The sequence below is a fragment of the Sus scrofa genome, chromosome 15 (assembly GCF_054392235.1).
Source record: "Sus scrofa isolate SSC_HxYL_T2T_F1_AM1 chromosome 15, Sscrofa_HxYL_maternal_Yorkshire_Landrace_v2.0, whole genome shotgun sequence".
In the NCBI taxonomy this organism is placed as follows: domain Eukaryota; kingdom Metazoa; phylum Chordata; class Mammalia; order Artiodactyla; family Suidae; genus Sus; species Sus scrofa.
The window spans coordinates 23,012,618-23,037,352 of record NC_139397.1 but is presented as its reverse complement, the minus strand read 5'-3'; the positions used below and the strand labels follow the sequence as shown (position 1 = coordinate 23,037,352).

General features: G+C 36.1%; 1 long non-coding RNA gene across 5 annotated transcripts in view; it reads right to left on the bottom strand.

The window, feature by feature from the left end:
• LOC110257033 (uncharacterized) overlaps positions 1–24,735 on the bottom strand; it is a 499,783-nt gene that overhangs the window by 424,778 nt on the left and 50,270 nt on the right. For 3 of the 5 annotated variants that reach the window (XR_014829230.1, XR_014829228.1, XR_014829229.1), the window contains exons 1-2: positions 12,503–12,856; positions 10,672–10,735 (exon numbers count right to left, since the gene is read on the bottom strand). This is a non-coding gene — a long non-coding RNA (uncharacterized LOC110257033). Of the gene's footprint in view, positions 1–788; positions 8,189–10,671; positions 10,736–12,502; positions 12,857–24,735 lie in introns of those variants that run through there. The other 2 variants (XR_002339190.2, XR_002339189.2) reach the window with 2 other exon arrangements.

Sequence of the window (24,735 nt, the reverse complement as noted above, 5' to 3'; positions counted from 1 at the left end):
TTCCCATCCATGTATTTGGATATATAAATAATATTTTTACTTTCTACTAAAAGGATACAAGAAGCCAAATTCTTACAAGGATGAGGAGAAAAGAGCATGGTGATCCACATGGACTTAGCTTAAAATATACCATTCTTATTATGTTTTTAAAACCACTGCAATACTACATTATTTGTGTAATTAATTTTTTAAAATAAAGATATTAAATAAGATCAAGGAGGAACTTTCAGGGACATGGAAGCTTGACTCACACACTCGGATTCTAAATGTAAACTATTTTATATCCTCATGAAAATAGATGCACTAGACAAGTATAAGATGGAACAGGCAAATAATTGCTCTTCCTTTGAGTATGTGTTCACCTAGCATCTTATATTTGATATTTATCTAAGGAAAGGATATGCTAGGCTTTAAAAAAATAAATTCATTTGTTCAGCAACTACTATATGTTTATCATGCAACAGTCACTATTCAACCTAAAGGGACCATAATAGTGACAAAACCAGCTATATTTATTGTCCTGTGGACCTTATAACAGTAACATATAAAGATATTACATGGGAATAAATGATGTGGAAAAAGTTAAATAAAATGGGGACACAAAATTTGAAGAAGTAATTGGGAATGAGAGTTGGGCACAAGCGTCATCAGGTTGTTGTAGGCTATCCTCAAGATTTTGAATCTTACTCTGAGTTAGAAAAGAAGTATTTGGTGGGCTTTAAGCAAATGAAATTTTATTAGGATTATTGGAGGGATTCTGGTGGGAATACACTAAAAAAGAGCAAGGTGGAAATAATGAGACTTTTTAATAAGTTACTACAATAATATACACAAGAGAAGATGGTGGTTTGGACAAATGTGATAATAAGAGGATGACACGAAATATTCAAATGTGTTTTTAATGCAGAGTCCACATGATTTTCTATAGGATGACTGTGAAGATTTAGAGAAACAAGGAGGTCAAAGATGAGACCAAGCCTTTTATTTTACATTATAAAGATCCAGTGACAATTAACTGAAATGGATAAGACCGAAGTAGGAGAAGATTTGGGTAGAAGATTGGATTTGAACATTTTAAAATTGAGTCAGATATTTCTTAATATATAACTGCTCTAATTCACACTGTAAACTAGTAACAGCAATTCTGGTTAAGATATCATTGCTTTTAGGTGTTATTTTAAAAAGAACATAGCACCACACTCAATACACAGGAGTGATCATGAATTTAAACTACAAAGAAGAAGAAATGACAGTTTTTTGGTGAGGTTTTTGTGTTTGGGGTTTTACCCATTGGCAGTTAGCTAGTCAGTCTGCCATGTGACATTTTATAGGGACATCTAAACTTCAACATATACCTGCTTTCAAATTTCAGACTATGGTGGAAATAATATGTAACTGAAATCTGATGAACCTAATCTACCATTAACTGAGAAGAGGAAGGGGGCCAAGGGCATGGGCTGCCTTTCCCAAGGGTATTTATTCACTAAGATGTACTGAGCAAAAAGGAACAATTAGCAAAAGAAGAACTATGGATTTGGCTATGGTTGACTGCTTTTCACATACATCTTCTAGAGGGTTGAAACATAATGAAGCAGTCTTACCAAATTCAGTTGACTTCAGCTGAATTTCCGTATATCCTAGAACACTTCATCTTCTTTATTGCTTCAAAAGCTCTAGCAAAGAAAATGCTATGGCTATAAAGGTAGGTTCTCAGACATCTGAATCCACTGAACCTCTGATCACATCAATTTCTTTTCACTTCTGCATCAGCCTGGTTATTCCAGATGCCATCATGATCAGAAAGCCCAGATAGGAAAAGCAATGAAATTCCTCTTCAAGCCTTGCTAATGAGTGGTCCCACAATGAGCCGGCTGTCCATTTCTCTCTCCACTGCCTAAGAAGCCACTCAAGATGTGAGCAGTCATCTGGGATTTCCAGCCGTCCAGAGTGAATGCATCCTCCTTGTGAACTCAGCAAATTCAGTCATGTACACACACGAGTGTTTCCCAAGAACCTCAAGACTTTGGGTATTACTCTCACACCTTCCATTGTTCCTTCTGAATTCCTGGGGTCCAATATAGGCTCAAGAATGTTCATTTGGAGTCCGTGGTGGCTCCTGGGTTAAAGATGTGGTGTTGTCGCTACTGTGGTGCCAAGGGTTCTTCCCCCTGGCCCTGGAATTTCCACATGCTGTGAGCATGACCAAAAATAAATAAATAAATAAAAAGAAAAAAAAAAGAAAAAGAAAATGCTAAACAAAGCTTCTTTTGCCAAGGAAGTTTATCCCAGACTGAAATACAGTTAGCTATAATAGTTGCTACTGAAGATTTTGTTTTCTAAAACTTTCACAGATTAAAAAAAAAAAAAGAAGAAGATAGGGAAGAAGTAAATAAGCACAGTAAATTTTTCTCTAGAAAATGCAAATTTCACTAGTAATTTTATACCTTGGACAAATTTTATACCAGGGACAAATTAGTAATTTATTTTATTTTAGAAAAAGAGCTTCACGAAAGATCTTTGTTAATTTAACTTGTGGAACTACAAAAACAATATACTTACTATATGATTGTTTCAAAAATCACAAGACACTGATTTTATTTTTGCATTTTAACTTTGCATTTAATCTTTGCGATGGATGTATGCTGAAATCAATAATGTTACCAAACAGCAGTCAGCCAGTTAGTGACTATGTCACAAGTGTCACTGCCTGTACATGAGCAACCATCAAAATACCACATCAAAAACACAGGAAGGATGCCAATTGTTTGTAGGAAGGCCCAGGAATAATTTTGGAGCATTCTTTTAAACTCTTAGACATCATCAGTAAAGACACTGAGTCAGAGAATGTTTAGCAAAACTCCTGACATGGTATTTAAAAGTAAGCTAGATCTTCATAATTACAAAGTTGTCTTAAGGGCACATTACTAAAAGATTTTAATTCTCTTGTGTAAGGTTTGAAGAAATGCTGTGTCATCTTCAAGTTATTAATGACTGGATTTAAAAATTTCTAGAAAACTTATAGCCTATATAAAGTTTTCAGGAACAACTCAAGCAATTTACTTCAATTACACTCTGTTTAAATGCATGTATGAGATTTATAAAAGATAAAAACCTATAGTTAATTAAGTCTAGGAAAGGTCTTTCAATATAAAAGTATACAAGCTGAATCTAGGTGACAATAAACACTGAATTACAGTTTAATTGGCAGCATCTATTTTACAGGTAACAGCATATCTTAGCACCAAGAGTAACTTAGAGGCAATGAAATGTATATAGCATGTGGTTTAAAGTAATGGCTTTTTATCAGACGATCAAGTTATCTTTAGAAATTGTTATATCTGTAAAACTATCACTTTGCAGATGACAGGATACTATACCTAGAAAATCCTAAAGACGCTACCAGAAAACTGTTAGAGCTCATCAATGAATTTGGCAAGGTGGCAGGATACAAAATTAATACACAAAATAAACTGCATTTCTATATACTAACAAAGAAAGATGGGAAAGAGAACTTAGGGAAACATTCCCATTTACCATTGCATTAAAAAGAGTAAAATACCTAAGAATAAACCTACCTAAAGGGACCAAAAGCCTATATTCAAAACTATAAGACACTTATGATAGACATCAAAGATGAAACAGATGGAAAGATATATCATGCTTTCCGACTGGAAGAGGTAATATTGTCAAAATGACTATATTACCCAAGGCAATCTACTTATTTAATGCAATCCCTGTCAAATTAACAATGACATTCTTCAAAGATTGTTGGAGACCATAGAACAGATGAACTCTGCAGAAAGCAAATATCTATGGATTATGGACACAGAGTTCTAAAGTACAGAGTCTCCTTCAAAGACAAGATAAAGGACTTATGCATTAACCATGTTATTCTATAAACAGCTGCAATATATCCTAAGGATACTCCCTTTGATGTCACTAAGAAGATAACCTTATTATTATCTATGCCTGTTCCTGCAAACTAATCTTGTCACCTTCCTTAATCCCACTAATAATAATCTCATCACCTTCCTTAATAAAAGTCATGTGGGCTAAAGCCTGGGGGTGCCTTTGTTCTAAGGAACAGAGTGCCTCCTTGTCCCCCACTTTCTAAATGTAAGAGTCTTCTGTGTTTTGTTATACCGTAACATCCCTCTTCCAGGATTCTCTGTTTCCCTGCAACACTGGATGCGGCAAAAGACCAAGAATAAAATATTTCAAAATTTGTATGGAAACACAAAAGACCCCGATTAGCCAGAGAAATATTGAAAAAGAGAAACAAAACTGGAAGAATTAGGCTTCTTGACTTCAGACTATACCACAAAGCTACAGTAATCAAAATAGTATTGTACTGGCACACACACACACAAAAACAGAAATACAGATCAGTGTAACAGGATAGAAAACCCAGAAATAAAACCAAGCACCTATGGCCAACTAATACACAACAAAGGAGGCATGATCATACAGTGGAGGAAAGACAGCCTCTTCAATAAGCGGCACTGGGAAACTGGACAGCTACATGTAAAAGAATGAAATTAGAACATTCTCTAACACCATACATGAAAACAAACTCAAAATGCATTAAAGACCTAAACATAAGGCCAGATACTATAAAACTCCTAGAGGAAAAAATAGGCAGAACGTTCTTTGACATAAATTAGAGCAATATGTTATCTGAACACCTCCTAGAATAATCACAATAAAAACAAAAATAAAACAATGGGGAGTTTCCGTTGTGGCTCAGTAGTAACAAACCTGACTAGTATCCATGAAGATGAGGGTTTGATGGCTGGCCTTGCTCAGTGAGTTAAGGCTCTGGCATTGCCATGAGCTGTGGTAAAGATCATAGATATGGCAGCTACACCTCCAATTCAACGCTTAGCCTGAGAACTTCCATATGCCACAGGTACAGTCCTAAAAAGACAAAAGTAAATAAGTAAATAAATAGCAGTTTCAAATGATGCAACTGACAAGGGCTTAATCTCTAAAATATACAAACTACTTGTGTAAGCCAGCAGCAAAAACCAAACAACACAATGAAAAATGGGCAGAAGACCTAAACAGACATTTTTCTAAAGAAGATATACATGTTGCCATCAGGGACATGAAAAAATGATCAACATCACTAATTATTCGAGAAATGCAAATCAAAACTACAATGAGGTACCACCTTACACCATTCATAATAGCCATCATTAACAAGTCAACAAACAAGTGGTGGAGAGGGTGTGGAGAAAAGTGTACCCTCCTTCACTGTTGGTGGGAATGTAAATTGGTACAACTATTTGGAAAACAGTATGGAGGTACCTCAGAAAACCAAATATAGAACTACCATCTGACCTAGCAACCCCACTCCTGGGCATGTATCCTGACAATACTTTCACTGAAAAAGATACATGTGCCCGTATATTCACTGCAGCACTATTCACAATAGCTTAGACATGGAAACAACCTAAATGTCCATCAGCAGATTAATGGATTAAGAAAATGTGGTATATATACACAATGGACTATGACTCAGCCATAAAACAGAACAAAATAATGCCATTTGCAGCAACATGGATGGAACTAGAGACTCTCATACTAAGTGAAGTAAGTCAGAAAGAAAAAGACAAATACCATATGATATCACTTATATCTGGAATCTAATAAACAGCACAAATGAACCTTTTTACAGAAAAGAAACAAACTCATGGACTTAGAGAACAGACTTGTGATTGCAAGGGAAAGGGGGAGGGAGTGGGATGGATTGGGAGTTTGGGGTTAGTAGATGTAAACTATTGCATTTGAAGTGGATAAGCAATGAGATCTGCTGTATAGCACAGGAAACTATACCTAGTCACTTGTGATGGAACATGGTGGAAGATAATGCACGAAAAAGAATGTGTATATGTATGTGTGACTGGGTCACTTTGCTCTACAGCAGAAACTGACAGAACATTGTAAATCAATTATAATTTAAAAAAATAAAAATCTTACCAAAAAAATGAATAAATAAACCAATGTGGAAACCATAAAAAAAGGCAACCCAAAGAATGGGAAAAATCTTGGCAAAGGATGCAACCAACAGGGGCTTAATCTCTAAAATATACAAACAATTTATACAACTCTACAGTAACAAAAAAAAAAAATGAATAACCCAACCAAAAAATGGGCAGAACACCTAAACAGATATTTCTACAAAGACATACAGATATGCAATAAGCACATGAAAAGCTGCTCAACATCACTAATTATAGAAATGCAAATCAAAACTACAACAAGGTACCACCTCACATCAGTCAGAATGTCCAACATGAATAAGTCTATAAATAACAAATGCTGGAGGGGATGCAGAGAAAAGGGAACTCTCCTACACTGTTGGTGGGACTGTAATTTGGTATACCACTATGGAAAACAGTATGGAATTTCCTCAGAAAACTAAAACTAGAACTACCATATGATGCAGCAATCCTACTCCTGGGACTATATCCAGACAAAACTATAATTTAAAAGGATACATGCACTCCTATGTTTTTTGCAACCCCATTCACAATGTCCAAGACCTGGAAACAACGTATATGTCCCTCAACAGATGAATGGGTTAAGATATGGTACATGTATACAATGGAATACTACTCAGCCATAAAAAAGAAGGGATTGGAGTTCCCGTCGTGGCACAGTGGTTAACGAATCCGACTAGGAACCATGAGGTTGTGGGTTCGGTCCCTGCCCTTGCTCAGTGGGTTAACGATCCGGCGTTGCCGTGAGCTGTGGTGTAGGTTGCAGACGCGGCTCGGATCCCGAGTTGCTGTGGCTCTGGCGTAGGCCGGTGGCTACAGCTCCGATTTGACCCCTAGCCTGGGAACCTCCATATGCCACGGGAGCGGCCCAAGAAATAGCAACAACGACAAAAAGACAAAAACAAAAAAAAACAAAACAAAACAAAAAAACAAAAAAAAAAAAAGAAGGGATTAATGCCATTTGTAGGAACATGGATGCAAGTAGAGATTCTCACACTAGGTAAGTCAGAAAGAGAAAGACAAACACCATATGATATCAGTTATATCCGGAACCTAAAATATGGCACAAAATGGAAACAGACTCACAGACATAGAGAACAGACTTGTGGATGCGAAGGGGTCAAGGGAGGGAATAGAATAGACTGGGAGTTTGGGGTGAGCAGAATCAAACTCTTACATTTAGAAAGGATAGGCAAGGAGGTCTTGCTGTCTAGCCCAGGGAACTATATGCAATACCTTGGGACAGAACATGATGGAAGATAATATAAGAAAAAAATACAGATAAATGTATGCCTGGGTCACTTTTCTGTACAGCAGAAATTGGCACAAAACTGTAAATCAACTATACTTCAATTTTAAGACATCATTTGGCAATGAAAATTTTAAAAAATTAAAAAGTATAATATTGCTGGAAATAACTAGAGAAGATTAAAATAAAACAAACAAAAACAAAAACAAAAAATCCATTCCTGGACTGGAATACTTAATATCACTAATGATCAATGCTACACGAGCTGACCAATTGGCTAACAGTAATCTCTTTCAAAAATGAAATTTAAATATACATACTTCACAAGTATGGAATGGATAAGTGACAATATACTGTATAGCACAGGAAAATCTATTCAATATTCTGCAGTGACACATGGAGATATATACATACACACACACACACACACACACACATATGCATACATACACACATTTAACTGATTCACTTTGCTGTACAACTGAAAGAAACACAACCTTGAAAGTCAACTATACTGCAATAAAATTTTAAAAAGAAATTGTTATAACCCAGGAAAAACATTGCATAGTAATCAAGAGGTCTAATTTTGACATTAACTTGGTGGGAGACATTAGGTGACAATGAAGTTTTGCTTTATTTTACTGGATATTAATGCAAAAATGGAAATGAATGTTAGGAAATAAATTATCTGGCAGAAGTAATTGTGCAAATTCCCTCAGTGTTCCAAACATTCTCATGGCTTCTTATATACAAAATGATAATCCACATGGCACATGTTATAGCAGGGCTTTTACCAAAGATATGGCAGTGCATTTGAAAACAGCAACTTTAGAATTAAGTATTACATAAATGCTCAAACATAGCATCAATTCTTAAGTCAGTGGGTGAAGCCATCTCTTCAGGGACCAGAGATAATATGATCCTTCTGGAAAATCTACAAAGACAAACATATTTGATAGAAAAACAAAACACTATTTGAGTAAAAACTCTGAGTCCTGCCAATTCCTTGTCTATCACATAAGAAGTGCATCCTAGACATTCTCTGTCACCTGCTTCTGCCTTATTGTGATCACAGCACATATTACATTAAGGTTTTATATTATTTCTTTATTATGGTACTTTTCACTCTCAAGAGCAAAATGAGAGCAAAAGACTGGTTAGGTTTCTTTACTGCTATAATCTTTTCTTATATGGAGTGTCTGATATATAGGACATTTTCAATTAAAAAAAGTTGTGTGTAGTGATTTAATAAATTAGGTGTTTGGAAATATCTTTAAGCAAAAAATACCAAGCACTATATCAATACAATATATTGTTGGCAATGAGACAAAGAACAGCATGAACCTTAACCTGTATTTTCAAAGGCACATATTTAAAGAGCATATTTATTTACTTGGGGACAAGTCCACTTGCGTGAGATGTACAGGAGATATGTTTTCAATCAAAAAGATAAGGCAAGAGTTAAAAAAAAAAATCAAACTTGATCTTTTTTCTATTTTCTGCCTTCTCTTGTTTTCCATCGCTTTCTGACATGGCTTAAGAGAAATTTTAGTGTCATATATTATTCTATGACATGGTACAATTTAGTGATGGCTTTAAGAAGAATCTTGAGAGTAATTTTTATATCATACTTACTGAAATTTAAATTACTCTGTTTTCTTTTAAATTGCTATGGTTATATATTTCTGTTATAAACTCTCAAAAAGAGCTTTTTTTTTTACTCTCTGTAGTTCTGCTTCTTGCTTAAATTTTGAATACAATTTAGTTATCAGTGAAATTACTAATCTATTTTCTAAACAATTTAATTTGAACAGGCTATTTAACTTTTTTCTTTATATTTAAATGTATGTATATACATATAAATAGTTATCAATAATGTTATATGTCCTTGTGTTTACAGTACATGTTTGATCCTAAACAATTTTGCAAAAAATAGTTAATGAATAAACAATGCGCAAATATGGACATTTATAGAAAATTAATCTTTGCAGTTTTTTTGTTTGTTTATTTTTGTTTTGTTTGCAATAAATACCAAGTAATGATGTTTCACTTCTAGATAGATATCTAATCACAGTTACAGAATTGGTTAAAGTTTTAAAATGTCAGACAACCATTTTTCTTGTTTTCTCTCCTGATTATACAAGCTAATGCATAGGGAACATTAAGCAGGTCTGTCAGTTAATCTTTAAAATTTTCAAAATTTAACTTCAAGGTCTCAGATTACTTCCACTGAGGTAAACATTAATACACTAAGCATATTCCATAATGATTTAACAAAAATTGAATGCTTTCTCTTCTCTCATCAAAAGTCTAAAACTATTCAGTCCATTAAAATAGTACTGCAGCAACTAACATTTTTATATCCTAGTACTTGCCACTAAGCACTAACACAACTATGCATAACTAAAGCACTCAGTACTCTACACATATTACTTCATTTAATCTGAAAGCAACCCTATGAAGTAGACAATACAATCTAGGTAAAGCAATATGGAGAGGTATACTGAAAAAACCCCTACTGCATGCTTCTCCTTTACGTTACTTTATTTTTATTGAGATGTAATTGACATATAAGCCTTTAACACAGAATATTTTATTACTAACACTTCATTTTTATATCCTAAGTACTTGCCACTAAGTACTTGCCACCAAATGTATGTGTGCTGGGGGGAGGCGGGATTTCCCACACCAAAGCAATTCATGGTTTCAGCTGGGCGTCCTAAAATTTAATTCAGTTCCGACACTTTCTACCTGGAAATGGCATCGGATACTGCAAGAGCTCATTCCCATCACACCTTAGATACTAACTGGAAGCAATAGGTCACAAGTTTACCCACAACTTTCATCCAACTTGGCTACAAATTGGAGTTTTTGATGGTATTCTCCTTGGGTTATATTAATTTGCTAGAACAGCTCACACTGGTCAGAGAAACATTTATTTACATTTACCAGTTTAGTAAATGACAGATGATACAAATGAACAGTCAGATTAAATAACACATAATCTGGGAGGGTCCCAAACCCAGGAGTTTTTGGCCTTGTGAAGTTGGCCTACATCACCCTGTATATAGATGTATTCATCAACCTGGAAGCTCCCAGAATCCCCTTCTCTTGGAATTTTATAGAGTCTTCTTCATTTAGGTGTAATCAACTATTAAGTACATTTCTAGCCCCATTCCCTTCTTTGGAGGATGGGGACAGTACTAAAAATCCCAAGTTTCCAATCATGGTTTGTCTTTCTGGTGACTAGCTCCCATCCAAGAGCCATCCAGGAGCCCACCAAGAGTCACCTCAATAGAACAAAATGTGTTCCTAGTGCTATTACTTAAGAAATTACAAAGGTTTTAAGATCTCTGTTTAAACAACTGGGAGCACAAACCCATATTCTATTAACTCACAAGAGGTAAAGAGTCTTACCTCAGATTAAAGGGCTTTAAACACAGGTCTTTCCAACTCTAGATTCCAAATCTTGACCATAGTGCTATAAAGAAATACCATGAAATAATTAATTCTTATAAAGCACAAATTTGCCAATTACATAAAAAATTTTATTACAATGAAATGTGGCTGGTTAAAACTATTGCAATAGTTATTCCTATTAGTCCTATGTCTCAAACCACTTTCCTTGAGAGGACTTAATTTGATGTTATATTTGAGAAAATACCAAGGTATATTAGCTACTAAAATATGCAGATCTTTAAGTTGAATAAGGAGATCTCCAATATCTTCACTTGCTATTCTAAAAAACCTCACATTTTATCTTTAAACATCAGAATTTGGCTCAAAAATTTTAACATAAATGATTCCTTTGGCCCATATTTTTAAAAATTATTATTTATTTACCTTATAATTTGTCACACTATCTAAACATATTTCAACATAGGTTCATTCAAAGTAAACTGCAGAACATATTCTGTCCTGTGGATCATAACATTTTTCCATGTAATAAACATTTACTGGATATTTTTAATTTAAAAAGTAGTAATAACATAAATATAAAAAAATAATTATTCAGAAAAACTGGAGATAAGGTATAAATGCCTATGAAATACCTATGTTAGCTCTGCAATTATCTTGAAATGAATTTGACATGTATAGTAAACTGAATAACCCTCCTCAAAGATGTCCTTGTCTTAATCTCTGGATATATGTACCTTATATGATAAAAGGAACTTTGCAGATGTGATTAAGTTTAAGATCTTCAGATGGAGAGATTACACTGAATTATCTGAGTATGCTTGCCTAAAGGAGGGAGGCAGGAGGCTCAAAGTCAGGAAAAGGAGATGTGAAAATGGTTAACAGCGGCTGGAGTAAAGCACTCTGCAGACAAAGAAAGGAGCCATGAGCAAAGAAATGCAGGGAGCTTCTACTAGAGGAGATTGAAGGGAAACATTCTCTAAAGTCTGCTGAACAAACAGTCCTGCCAACACCTCGATTTTAGACCTCTAGAAATATAAGAGAAGGAATTCATGTTCTTTTACGCTACTAATTTATAATAATTTGTTAAAGCAGCATTTGGGAACTAATAAATTGTGGTTGTTAAACAGAACTTCTTACACTTCTACCCTGGCCAAGATTTACCAAACTGACATTAAAAAAAAAAAAAAAAACCTACAAAACCCAGAAAAACATCCTCTTGAAAAATAGTTTTCAAAACAACAGATATCAAGGAATGAAGGTTAGCTTAGCTGAAGGATGAAGGTGAGTCATTCCTGACAGACAAGAAACAATTAAAACCAGTCCTAGAATTTTTCTAATTTAACGCTTTGAGAGAATTTTCAGGCCACAACACAGTGAGGCAGAAAGGAGGCATCAACTGGAGAACTCACTGAGGTGAGGTGACAATACAGAATTTGCAGAGAACACGGCAGCGATAGTCCTGAAAAGGAAAAAGCAGGGGCACAGACCTAGAGCTCTAGAGACCTGCTGGTGAGAAAACTACCTGAGGCTGAAGAAATGCCAACCTAAGAATTAGAGTGAACAGGAGTTGGAACACATTCATGGCTGGAATGGTGTCTGACTCCGCCTGCGTAAACTCTTAATTCCCCTGACAGACTACTCAGAAAATGTTTATCGCAGTAGTGGAGTGTAATTTTCCATAAACGGAGCACTCTCTGAGGCACACCCAACAAATTAAAAAAAAAGGAAAATAAAAACATAAAACACCTGAAAGGATGAAACTTTTCCCCAAGTAACTTATCTGAATCCCCAAAGCTTAATATTTACATAAATGCAAAAATATACACACGAGGGGGCATGTGGCAGGGTAGGTGGCTGGGCGCAAGATGAGGACGTTTCCGTTCCACAGTCCACAGGGGCCCCCAGCCAGGGCAGCCGCGAAGCTCAAGGAGGTGCTCTTCACCTTCCACAAGATGGAGGCGCTCGACTCCCGTGACCTGCCCAGGGCGCGGTTCTCAGACCCTAGCTTCGAATCATGGCCATCTGCACCATTTTCGAGCCAGACAAGATCTATGGCGCCTCTGGTGTGGAGGTCACGTGTTGGCACTCAGACACGGCCGCTATCACCCGCCACTATCACCCAGACGCACTTTCTGTCCAGTTAGTGTTGCCCCCTGGCCCCGGTAGGGCCCACGACAGCCTCCGTCTCTGGGGAAGTCGCTCACCAAAATGGCTGCACCCCCAGGGGAAGCCGTCCAATCAGAAGGAAGCCCTCAGCCGCGCGCCGCCTCCCCCCGCCCACCACGGAGCCCGCATCAGCTTTGTCGAAAGCAGCAGTGGCCCGCCCGGTTTCTCCCAAACCACGGGGATCCTTCCCAGTGGCTGCTGGTGATGTGCCGAAAAGCAGCCTCCGTACACACCCATTAAGTCTCAGAGACAGAGTCTGTGATGAAGCAGAAAGAACAGCTTTATTGCTTTGTCAGGCAGAGGAGGCCACAGCAGCTAATGCCTCAAAACCGTGTCCTCCTTGAGAGGGGGCAGTTAGGGGTCCTATAAGTTTAGCTCTGAAGACAGGGTTATTGATTAAGGTGTCTATATTATTCTCCCTCCATAGATCATTCCAGTCATCAAGTCCGGAGTCAGTCAGTCTGATGACAGTTTCTGATTATTTTCAGGGTTATCATTCCTTCATCTTTCTCTGGAACTAAGATTGCTTACAGGGAAGGGGTGTTAGGAAGTGTTTCAATTACAAAAGAAAACACAAGGTGCAATATAACTCTAAAAAGTAAATACTGGTAAAATAAAGCAATTAAGCAAGGAAGAAATCATTTGTGAAAAGCCAGTTAGAGTAACTTTGTGGGCCAAGGCAGGGCATATCACCATGGAGACTGTTTTAACTAGTTTTTAGCTATATCAGTATTTTCTAATCATTAACTCCTGAGTCAGCCTTTTGAGACTGAGGGGAGGCCTGGGAGGCCAAAGGAAAAGTCAGCCTTTTACTTCAAAACAGAAGACTTAGGGGATCGTAGACGGTTTCACAGACATGGCACCCCCGGGCACGAGGAGGAAACATCTTCCTGAATGTCCTCTCGAGGGGCGGACCCTGTGCCCAGAAAAAGTTCTGTGAAGGTGAGAGGCTGTCCGGATTCGCGGCACCTCTCTGCCTACCATGCTTCTGCCTGTTCACCCTCCCCCACACCCCCACTCTTGCTCCCTCTGGGAGAAAAAAGATAGATATATGTGTGTGAATATATATATTTTGCATGTATGTATGTGTATATATTATAAATATAGGTATGTGTATGTATATCCATCTCTCTCCCTCTCTCTCTCAATCTATTCTGATTAAAAATATATTCCACAGAGTTCTCATCACGGCACAGCAGAAACAAATCCGACTAGGAACCATGAGGTTGCAGGTTCAATCCCTGGCCTCGCTCAGTGAGTTAAGGATCCAGCATTGCCGAGAGCTGTGGTGTAGGTTGCAGACGCGGATCGGATCCTGTGTTTCTGTGGCTGTGGCGTAGGCCGGTGACTACAGCTCCGATTAGACCCCTAGCCTGGGAACCTCCATATGCCGTGGGTGTGGCCCTAAAAAGACAAAAGACAAATATATTTCATGAAAAAAGGTGAAATAAAGGTATTTTGAGACATTTAAATGTAACAGATCTGTACTAGGAGAAACAGTTAAAAAAAAAATCCTTAAGCAGAAGACAAATACTGCCAGTGGAACACCAAATCTACACAAAGATGGGGAAGAGAACCATATGCCATGGGTGCAGCCCTTAAAAAAAAAAAGACAAAAAAATTTACATCAAGAATAAATATATATATATAAATATATACTTTATATATATGTATATATAAATGTGTATATGTGTATATATTTTAAAATCTCTTAAACTCAATAATAAAAAAATAAGGATAATATAAATGTGCAAACTTGACAGTTCCCCTAAGAACATACAACTGTCCGATAAACAGATTAAAGGTATTTGGCATTATTACTTAACATGTAAATGCAAGTAAAAACCACACCACTAGAATCACTATAATTTTTCAAAAACGACAATACAGAGTGTTAACAAGCATGTGGAGCCATTGCAACTTCCATATACCGCTGGTAAAAGAGCAACTGGTACCACCACCTGGAAAACTACTTGGTAGTTCAGTATAAGGTTAAAATATACTTATCTCACAATCCAGAAAATTCACTCCAAAATACTTTTCCCAAGAGAAATAAAAAATTGTGCTCTGAAAAATACTTGTACAAGAATGTTTATCACACTTTTATTTACTAAAAATTAGAAACAAAATGTGACTGAGTAAAAAAATCCGTTTATAAAACAGAATAAAGCATAAACAAAAGTACAACTGGAATTGCCTGGTGGCCTAGCAGTTAAGAATCCAACATTGTCACTGCTGTGGCTTAGGTCACTTCTGTGGCATAGGTTCAATCGCTGGCCCAGAAACTTCCACATGCCACAGGCACAGCAAAAGAATAAACAAAAATAAAAGTACAGTCAAGGCACTTGGTAGCATGGATTAATTCCCCAGAAATCATTTCAGGTAAATGAAGCCAGGCACATACAGCTATAGAACAGGAAAAACTGGTAGAAACTAATCAATGATTGCTTTGCAAGGGGAGAAACTGAATGTAAGAAACTGAATGTAAAGGTGCATGAGGTGATGGAAATGTTTTTCACTGTAGTGTGGTCACATAGAAACATATATTTGTCAAAACTCATTCCACTGAAAACTTCTATGCATTTTATTCAAATTATACCCTGTGATAATTAAGTTTATGTGTCAGCTTGGAAGGTGTTTATGCATGAGATTAACATTTAAATTGGTGGTTTGAGTAAAGCAGGTTGCCCTCTATAATATGGGTAGACCTCATTCAATCAGGTGAAGGCCTGAATAGAATAAAAGACTGACCTCCCTGAGCAATAGCAATTTCTCTAGCCCACTGCTGTCAGACTTTCCCTGCACCATTGGCTCTCCTGGGTCTCCAGGTTGCCGGCCTATGCTGCAAAATTTTGGACTTGCCAGCCTCCATAATTGCGTAAGCCAATTCCTTATAATAAGTCTCTCTTTCTCTCCCTTTATTACATATGTAAACATATAAGAAAACATACATTTTAGTTTTTCGCTAGAAAACACTGATTAATACATACCTCAAATACAGAAAATAATAGAGTAAATTCTCATTCCAAGCCAAGACTGAGTGCACACTTAGGAGCTAGCCAAAAATACTGTTTATGTATTTAGTTTTAATGAATCTTGCATAATCCCACTACTGGGAAAATCAAATTTGAACTTTCATTCCATAAACTTCCTTCTTCCTTCTTCCTGAGTCATTATCCTCTGGGTAATCTATTATTCAGCATTTATTCCATCCACGGCAGGTCTTTATGGCTACGCTCCTACAACAGTATTTTTTGCTACCCTCTCATCTCTGCTTGAAACAATCTTCTCTCTTTTATTAGCTTATTTCTTCTGATCCCCATGATTGACTTCAATGCAACCTTCTGAAAGAGGCCTTCTTTGACCACATTATGTAATTTCATACTCCCTTATTATTCACTATTTCTGTAAACTCTTTTTCACTTCTCTCTTTCCATGTGTATCACAATGTAATAAACTACAGAGCAAAATCATACTAAAAGAAATGGAGAAATTTAAGGAGAAATAAGTAGGATTTAGATAAGCAGAAAAAAGAATATAATTACAACATCTGCAAAGTCACTTACATGCAGAGACTAGTGATAATATTTAAGTCTGAGGAAGGGAAATGACAAAAAGGAAGTGAGTATGTATTTTTTATGAAATTCAAATCACTTTTTGCATATTATTGCAAGTTTTGATTGACTTCTGAAATGAAAAACTAACAAACATGAAATTATTTTATTTTTATCAATATTCAGATTAATTTGCTTTGTGTGTCCTCATCTCTTTGTATTCAAATAAAGAAAATTAACATCAGCGGTGTTTTTGGTTCTCAGCTCTCTCATACAATTAATGGGGATTTTGTTCTCTACTATAAGCTGTCTTCGAACTATTTTATGTATTCATTTTTCAGGAAGATTAGTAAGTATTTATTACATATGTTGTAATGTTACTGACTTTCAAATTTTTTGCCATATGAAAGTTTTAATTTTTGCAGTTAAATCTACGTCTTTTCCTTTATGATTCTTCTTAAGGTCTACACTTAGAAAGTACTCCCTACCCTAAGATGCATTTAATTTTTAAGTCATCACAAAATTTTATTGTTAACATGCATTAAATACATTAGAATTTATTTTGATTTACATGGTAAATAGAGAATCTAAGTTATCATTTCCTAAATGTCAGACAATCATCATTATATATTATACAACATTTTCTCCATGATTTTAAGAAGTCAACAATAAAATACTTACTTCATATATACATACGAATATATGAATATGTATGAATTCAGTACATACACAGGCACCTCTAGATCTAGGCATTTTGCTCTGCTTAATTTATACATCCATTAACTTTTTTTTTTAAATGGCCCTACCTGTGGCATATGGAAGTTCCTGCGGCATATGGAAGTTCCTGCGGCTAGGGGTTAAACTGGAGCTACAGGCCCACACTACAGCCACAGCAACACCAGATAGGAGCCACATTTGTGACCTACCCCACAGCTTGTGTCATTGTTGGACCCTTAACCCACTGAACGAGGCCAGGGATCAAACCCGCATCCTCATGGACACTATGTTGGGTTCTTAACCTACTGAGCCACAACAGGAATTTCTGCATTAATTTCTATAATATTTCTTATGATTATTTGTTAAATAAATATAATTAAATTACATATTATATTAGCCATTAAATTTTTAATATTTATTTAGGAACCAAATTAAATAATCAAATATCTCAACTTTACATATATATTTAGTATATTCTAAGACAAAGCACCATTCTTTACCCTTGTCTTCAAAAGTTCTTGAATATTTTACTTCATTTATTCTTAAAAATAGTACAATATTAAATGATTCTCTCAAACCACATTAGAAAAATGTCACATTTAATAGAAAAAAACCCCAAAAACCAACATATGGAGACTGGTATAAATATATTGAGAGAAACTTTTTCTACAAAACTGGGATAAAACTAGATTTCAAAGATTTGCTCAACCTTACTATGATTCATCCAATACCTTACTGAGTACACAGAAACCTTTCAGTAAATATTTATTGATTGATTTAAAAACATATTTGAAGTCATTTCAAATGTGAGCTATTTGTCCAAGCTGTACAAATAAAATTACACAGATACTTGTGGTTGCCTGATGGGAGGGGGAGGGAGTGGGAGGGATCGGGAGCTTGGGCCTATCAGACACAACCTAGAATAGATTTATAAGGAGATCCTGCTGAATAGCATTGAGAACTATGTCTAGATACTCATGTCGCAACAGAAGAAAGGGTGGGGGAAAAAACTAACTGCAATGTATACATCTAAGGATGACCTGACCCCCTTGCTGTACAGTGGGAAAATAATAAAAAAAAAAAAAAAAAAAAAAAAATTTAATTTCAACTAAAAAAAAAAAAAAAAATTCCCCTTTATAATTTTATGAGACATGAGTTTCAGCCAGCTTGAATTAACAAGTAATACAGGTTTATTGGCTACTTATGGAAGTCTCAATTGTTATCATGGTATATACAAAGGGGTAAAAGATGAAATGAGTCTCTTGTTTGAAAGAGTTTGCAATAAAATGGAGACACATGTAATGTGCATTTAACCATTAGAAGAAAATTAAAAATTCTTAAGGGAAGGAAGGAAAGGAAGTTTGTAAGGTCTGGAATCTCATAGTTTACCCTACAGAAGGCTATAGAAGGATGGATGGCCTTCCCCCTTAGATACAAAACAATAGGCAAGGGAAAAAAAACATCAGCACAGCAAAGATTCTCCCTTTTAGTACTCAGAAATCCTGATTTGAGAGCTTTGATGAACTATTCCTATGAAACAAGTAGACTCTGGATTTCCTGCTGTGATGCAACACAGTCAGCTGTGCTTCTACAGTGCCAGGACACAGGTTCAATCCCTGGACCAGCACAGTGGTTTAAAGGATCTGATGTTACTTCACGAATCCTATGCCAATTATTTTAGATGGAATTCTTGAAAATATATTTGACTAGAAAAAAGTAAAACATGATTATCTCTTACTATTTACACATAGTATGCATTTATTTTCCTTTCTTTTTTATTTTTATTTACTTTCTTTTTAAAAAATCCTTTTTCCAGCTAAGAGACTAGAGTTCTTGTCAGAGAATACCAATATAAGTATTCAGTTATTGAATCTAGCAGCCTAGCCATTAAGGATCTGGCATTGCCACTGCTGTGAGTATGAGTGTGGTTCAGTTCTTGGCCCAGGGGATTCCACGTGCCCATTGGCATGGCCTAAAACAACAACAAAAATGTATTCAGTTCTGTATTCTCCAGTTTTCAGTACTACCCAGACTTTTAGGTTATTTATTTTCTACATATTTATTTTCCTTAACTACATATTAATATAATCACAGCACATACTAAAAAAAAAAAAAAGCAAATAAGGGAAACAAGGATTAAATATATTTAAACCCACTGTGCATTGTGCCTGTAAACATGATATTAGAAATCGTCATGAAAATACAAAGATCATGCAGTCATTATGGAAAACAGTATGGAGGTTCATCAAAAAACTAAAAATAGAGTTACTATGTGATCCAGCAATCCCACTTCTTAGCATACACCCAGACAATACTATAATTCAAAAAGATACAAGCACCCTATGTCCACAGAAGCACTATTTATAATAACTAAGACATGGAAACAACCCAAATGCTCATGGACAGAGGAATGAATAAAGAAGAGGTGATATATATGTATTCAGTGGAATACTACTCAGTCATAAAAAGAATGAAATAATGCCACTTGCAGCAAGATGGATACAGCTAGACATTATCATACTAAATAAAGTCAAAAAGATATGACACAAATCAACATGCCTACAAAACAAAAACAATCTCACAGATATAAAGAACAGACTTATGGTTGCCAAGAAGAGGAGGGGTGGGAGAGAGAAGGATTGGGAGTTTGGGATTAGCAAAGGCAAACTATTATATATAGCATGGAAAAACAACAAGGTCCTTCAGTACAGCACAGGGAAATATATTCAATATTTCGTGATGAACCATAGTGGAAAATAATATGAAAAAAAATGTATGTATAACTGAATCACTTTGCTGTAAACAGAAATTAATACAACATAAATCGACTGCACTTAAATATATTTTTTTTAAATATACAAAGATCAAGCCCTTAACAGGTTTGACTTTTGGTGCTCTGGGCCAAGACACATACGAGAAAAAAGCAGAGCGGTTAACAAGCTAACAAAATTTTTTTACTGAGGCTACAACCTAAATAATCACAAAATACTTGCTGATATTTTTCTTAGTGTGTGTATATAATATGTCCTTAAAAATGTCTTTAATATTTTATGTTTATTTGGAGAACTAAATCCCAAACAAAAAGCTTTACAACAGATATGTCAACTTAAGCATGACATTTCATATTTTATCCTGTAATGTTTATGAAGTCTCTGCTCCATTAAATCTTCACCCCAATAACCTCAGAAGGCCTCTGTATTTTTAGTGCCTGTAGATTGATATTTATATTGTTCAGCAATAAATACTTTTATTTGAAGCAACTTATGAAGGGGTTAAACTAGTTCATAATATGTGGAAAATAAACACATATTTCCCTCTGATAAAATGCCAAGAATATTAAAATAAATAGGTGGATTTATGGATGTATGCCAAAATATCCCTAAAGCTTAGTTGATTCTGCTTACAAAGCCACCTTAATAATTGGTGGAGATCACTGCCAGATCCATTCAACAACAGCGACTGCTGTCAATAGGAAAGATAATCAGAATAAACCCCAATTATATTGTGTCCTAGCTCAGTTGTTTAGGCTAGATAGCCATGGTTCTAGGTACTGAACTTGCTGTCACAGACTCCTTCATTAATTCTCTTTTTCTACAAACATTTTATAGAAAATAGGTTTATATAGCCCAGTTTTGACACCAGAGGTTTAATATAAACCTAAAATGGCCTCTCCTTCCCTTTCTCCTAGATCCAGGTCAAGATGAAGGTCATAGGGAAGCTCAAGTGCCCTCAGTAATGTCATCCCAGTTGTGACTTATAGTAATGGATGAAAATGGAGTATCCAAGGCATCTAGCCCCCAACTCTCTCTTCTTATCAGGGTGAATTGGTCAGCAAGTTTCATGCTCTCCAGGAAGGCCCTGTGAACTAATAGGCATTTATGTTCCTGCAAATCCTTTCACAAGTTATAGTCTTAAACTAACAGTTGTTTTCTGAGCAGTTCACAAAGAATCTCCCAGGAGAATGGGAGATGCAGTGTCCAATAAGTAAGGCAAAGTCCTTTGGACCTCTCAACCCTTTGGAAAACTCATGTTCTAACTCTGGTAGATAGTTCACAACTTTTAGATTTTAGTAGATTTTTTCCCCATGGTTTTCTGTTCTAGTTTAACCTTGTCTATAAGCTATTTCAAAGGAATCCTCAATAAAAAGGACTACTACAACAAGTGTGGTGATCTTCACTGGTTAATGAGAATCAACTTAGATGTCTATCAGTTACTGTCAACATTGTAATGACTCTGAACCACAGAGTGGCAGCCCCTTGTTTAATGTTTTTTCCTTCTCCATTCAATGTTGGTCATGTTAAGAATAGTACTACTGGAGTTTCCACTGTGGCTCAGCAGTATCGAAACCAACTAGCATCCATGAGGACCTGGGTTCAATCCCTGTCCTAGCTCAGTGGGTTAGGAATCCAGCAGTGCTATACCTGTGGTGTAGGCCACAGCCATGTAGGTGTGGTATAGGATTCAATCCCTAACATGGGAACTTTCATATAACTTCCATATGCTGCAGGTATGGCCCTAAAAAGCAAAAAAAAAAAAAAAAAAGCAAAAAAAAAAAAAAGAAGAAGAAGAAGAGCAGTATTACTCTACAGTATAAGATACTAATAAAGAGATATCTCAGGTAAATAAAGATACAGGGCCAGAAAGGGGAACTCTCATGCCCTATGATGGTAGGAGAGGCCAAGAGGTAGAAAAACTCCTCTTCTTTCCTGGCAAGGACTCAGTCAATAAAAGCCATAGACTCTTTCTTTATTATAGCCTTCACAACTTGCCTTTTCCTCTTTATAAAAGTGTTCTCCTTTCCTTGTGGGTTGGGAACTTGCATGTGGCCTATCACTTTTACAGACTCCAAATTGTAATCATCTGCTGATTCCAAATTAACCTATCTCTTCTGGAGAAATATCAGGCAGTCTATTTATTTCAAATTGATGATAGTACTAGGAGAATTAAGTGAATTGATACACTGTAGCATCTAGAAAAAAAATGAGCATTCAATAAACAAATATTTTTACATTTTTGCTTCTTGCTATGGTGGTTGTCCCTGTAATTATCAGCACTGAACGTCAGCCTGCATGGCTGCCTCACCCTCCCACTCCCTCTCCAGCCCCAGATCCTTTGGACCATTGCAGCTATGAGCTATGAGCCTGAAGGCAGAGTAAGGGTATGGTGATGGAGAAGGCAGAGCCCTCCACTTTAACATTTTGACAGGAGAGGTTACAATAAGTCCTCCCCTAAACCTCCCTGGCAGGATTGTGAGTAAATTTCAATTTTTGAAAAGGTTTAACTGAAAGTTTACCGCTTAACAAAAAGATATACAATCAGCTGTTATTTACAACCAGCAATCCATGTAGTTCATTTCAGAGTCCACTGGCCCAGGATGATCCTCATGGATTTCCTCATAGTCTAGCACTCCTTAGAAGACAACTTGCTTATAAGCAGCAAGGTCAGTTTAGCTCTTATTATCAAAAATTCAGTGGAGCATCTGATTCTACATTTAATAATCATCAGGCCCAGAGAGAAAAATTCTCCTATCACCCCAAACAAAGGGTTGTCTCTCAATTTCTCATTTCTTGTCCCAGAATCTGACTTTTCCTCTCTATCAGTTTCAACAGAGACTCTCAACTCTATAAAATAACAATGCAGTTTAATGTCATTTAATCCATTCTAAACCTCCTAAAGAAAAAGAGGATTTCTACCATCTGTTTCCTCCTACCTTATCATCCAGGCAAATAGAGCAGCAAAATGAACAGGGACAGAAACTCTCCCTTGAACAAATATACACAATTTTGTATTGCAAAACTGAATATTCAGCTTTTTCTAAATCACTTGCATTTAGGTAAATGGGCACTTCAATTCTTCTTATAGAACTAAGCAGTTGGGTACATTATGTGACATCATGAACATATACAGATGTAGCCATTAATTTATTTCAAAAATCACTTTAACTCCTTGTGATATGTTTGGCATTGGTAAATAAAAATAATTAAAAAATTTAAATGTGAGCCTGTGTTCTGAAACTAGAAATCTAGTGTTAAGAGAAATAATAAGCTAAAAACCAAAATATTATTATAGCTTTCTGTAAGTTTTATGAAAGGATCAGGGAGCTGTGCAAAACAACAGCAGATGGCATTAGCAATGATATGGCATCCTTTCAGTCACTGGGTGGTTTGTTCAGCAACAGTATGTTTTCTGGGTATGATTTTGTTTTTGAGATCATCATTGTCCATAGCAAGCCTAAAAAGTACAGAAGCTGGGTTAAACACTGAAATTACTAGTTTAAAAAAAAAAAAAAAAGGTTTTCACCATAGTGAAACTAAAAGTGGTAGCTATAAAAATAATTATGTAAAGAAAATGGAAAATTTGGCATGTGTAGAGGATGAATCTTTTGAAAACACTATCAGTTTTGAGGAACAATTAATAAAGTATACTTCATGTGAACAATACTGTACTTACAGGTAAGTCAATAACCAGAAGCGTGGTCCATGGTTTTCCCTCATCCTCAACTACTATTTTTCCAGAGTTTTAACCAATATCCAGAACTTTTAATTTACTTTATTTTTTGTCTTTTTGCTATTTCTTGGGCCGCTCCCGCGGCATATGGAGGTTCCCAGGCTAGGGGTCCAATCGGAGCTGTAGCCACCGGCCTACGCCAGAGCCACAGCAACGCAGGATCCGAGCCGTGTCTGCAACCTACACCACAGCTCATGGCAACGCCAGATCATTAACCCACTGAGCAAGGGCAGGGACCGAACCTGCAACCTCATGGTTCCTAGTCGGATTCGTTAACCACTGCGCCATGATGGGAACTCCCAGAACTTTTATATATGTTTCTAATTTACCCAGTTTATTGCTCATTTATTCCCATAAACTGTTAAGTTCCACAATATCAGGGTATTCTCCTCTAATGAATCTCAAGCACCATGAATAGTACCTTATGCATAGCAGGGCTCAATAAATATTTGTTAAATCAAGAACTATGTAAGTAAATGAGTGCACAAATGAACTAGAAAAAAATCTAATAACTTCAAAATGAATAATATTGGATGAATTCTAAAAATAACTTGTTTTTTTTGGGGGGTGCACACCTGTGGCATGTGGAAGTTCCTGGGCCAGGGGTTGAATTAGGACTGCAGCTTCCAGCCTTCCCCACAGCCATGGTAATGCCAGATCTGAGCTGTATCTTCTGGCAACACCAAATCCTTAACCCACTGAGAGGTCAGGGATCGAATCAGCATCCTCGAAGAGACACCGTGGGGTCCTTAACTCACTGAGCCACAAGGAGAACTCTGTGTTTTTGTTTTTTTTAAAGCATTCTGACTTAGTCCCATTTAATTGTTCTTATTTTTCCTTTCTCTGATAGAAGCCTGGTACATTTTCTACATATAAGTAATTTTCATTACTTATATACTGTATTACAATATAAGAAAATAATGTGAAAAAACACTGGGGAAATTATATGAGCAAGTATAACAATTTTTAAAATGTTCTAATATGATGGTCAACATATTCATTCATCAGTTCAACAGATGTATACTGAGTATTAACTATGAATTGGGAGTATACCTTGGAAAAAGGAAGACAATATTACTGGCATCATGGAAAAACATGTAAACAGGTAAATAAACTG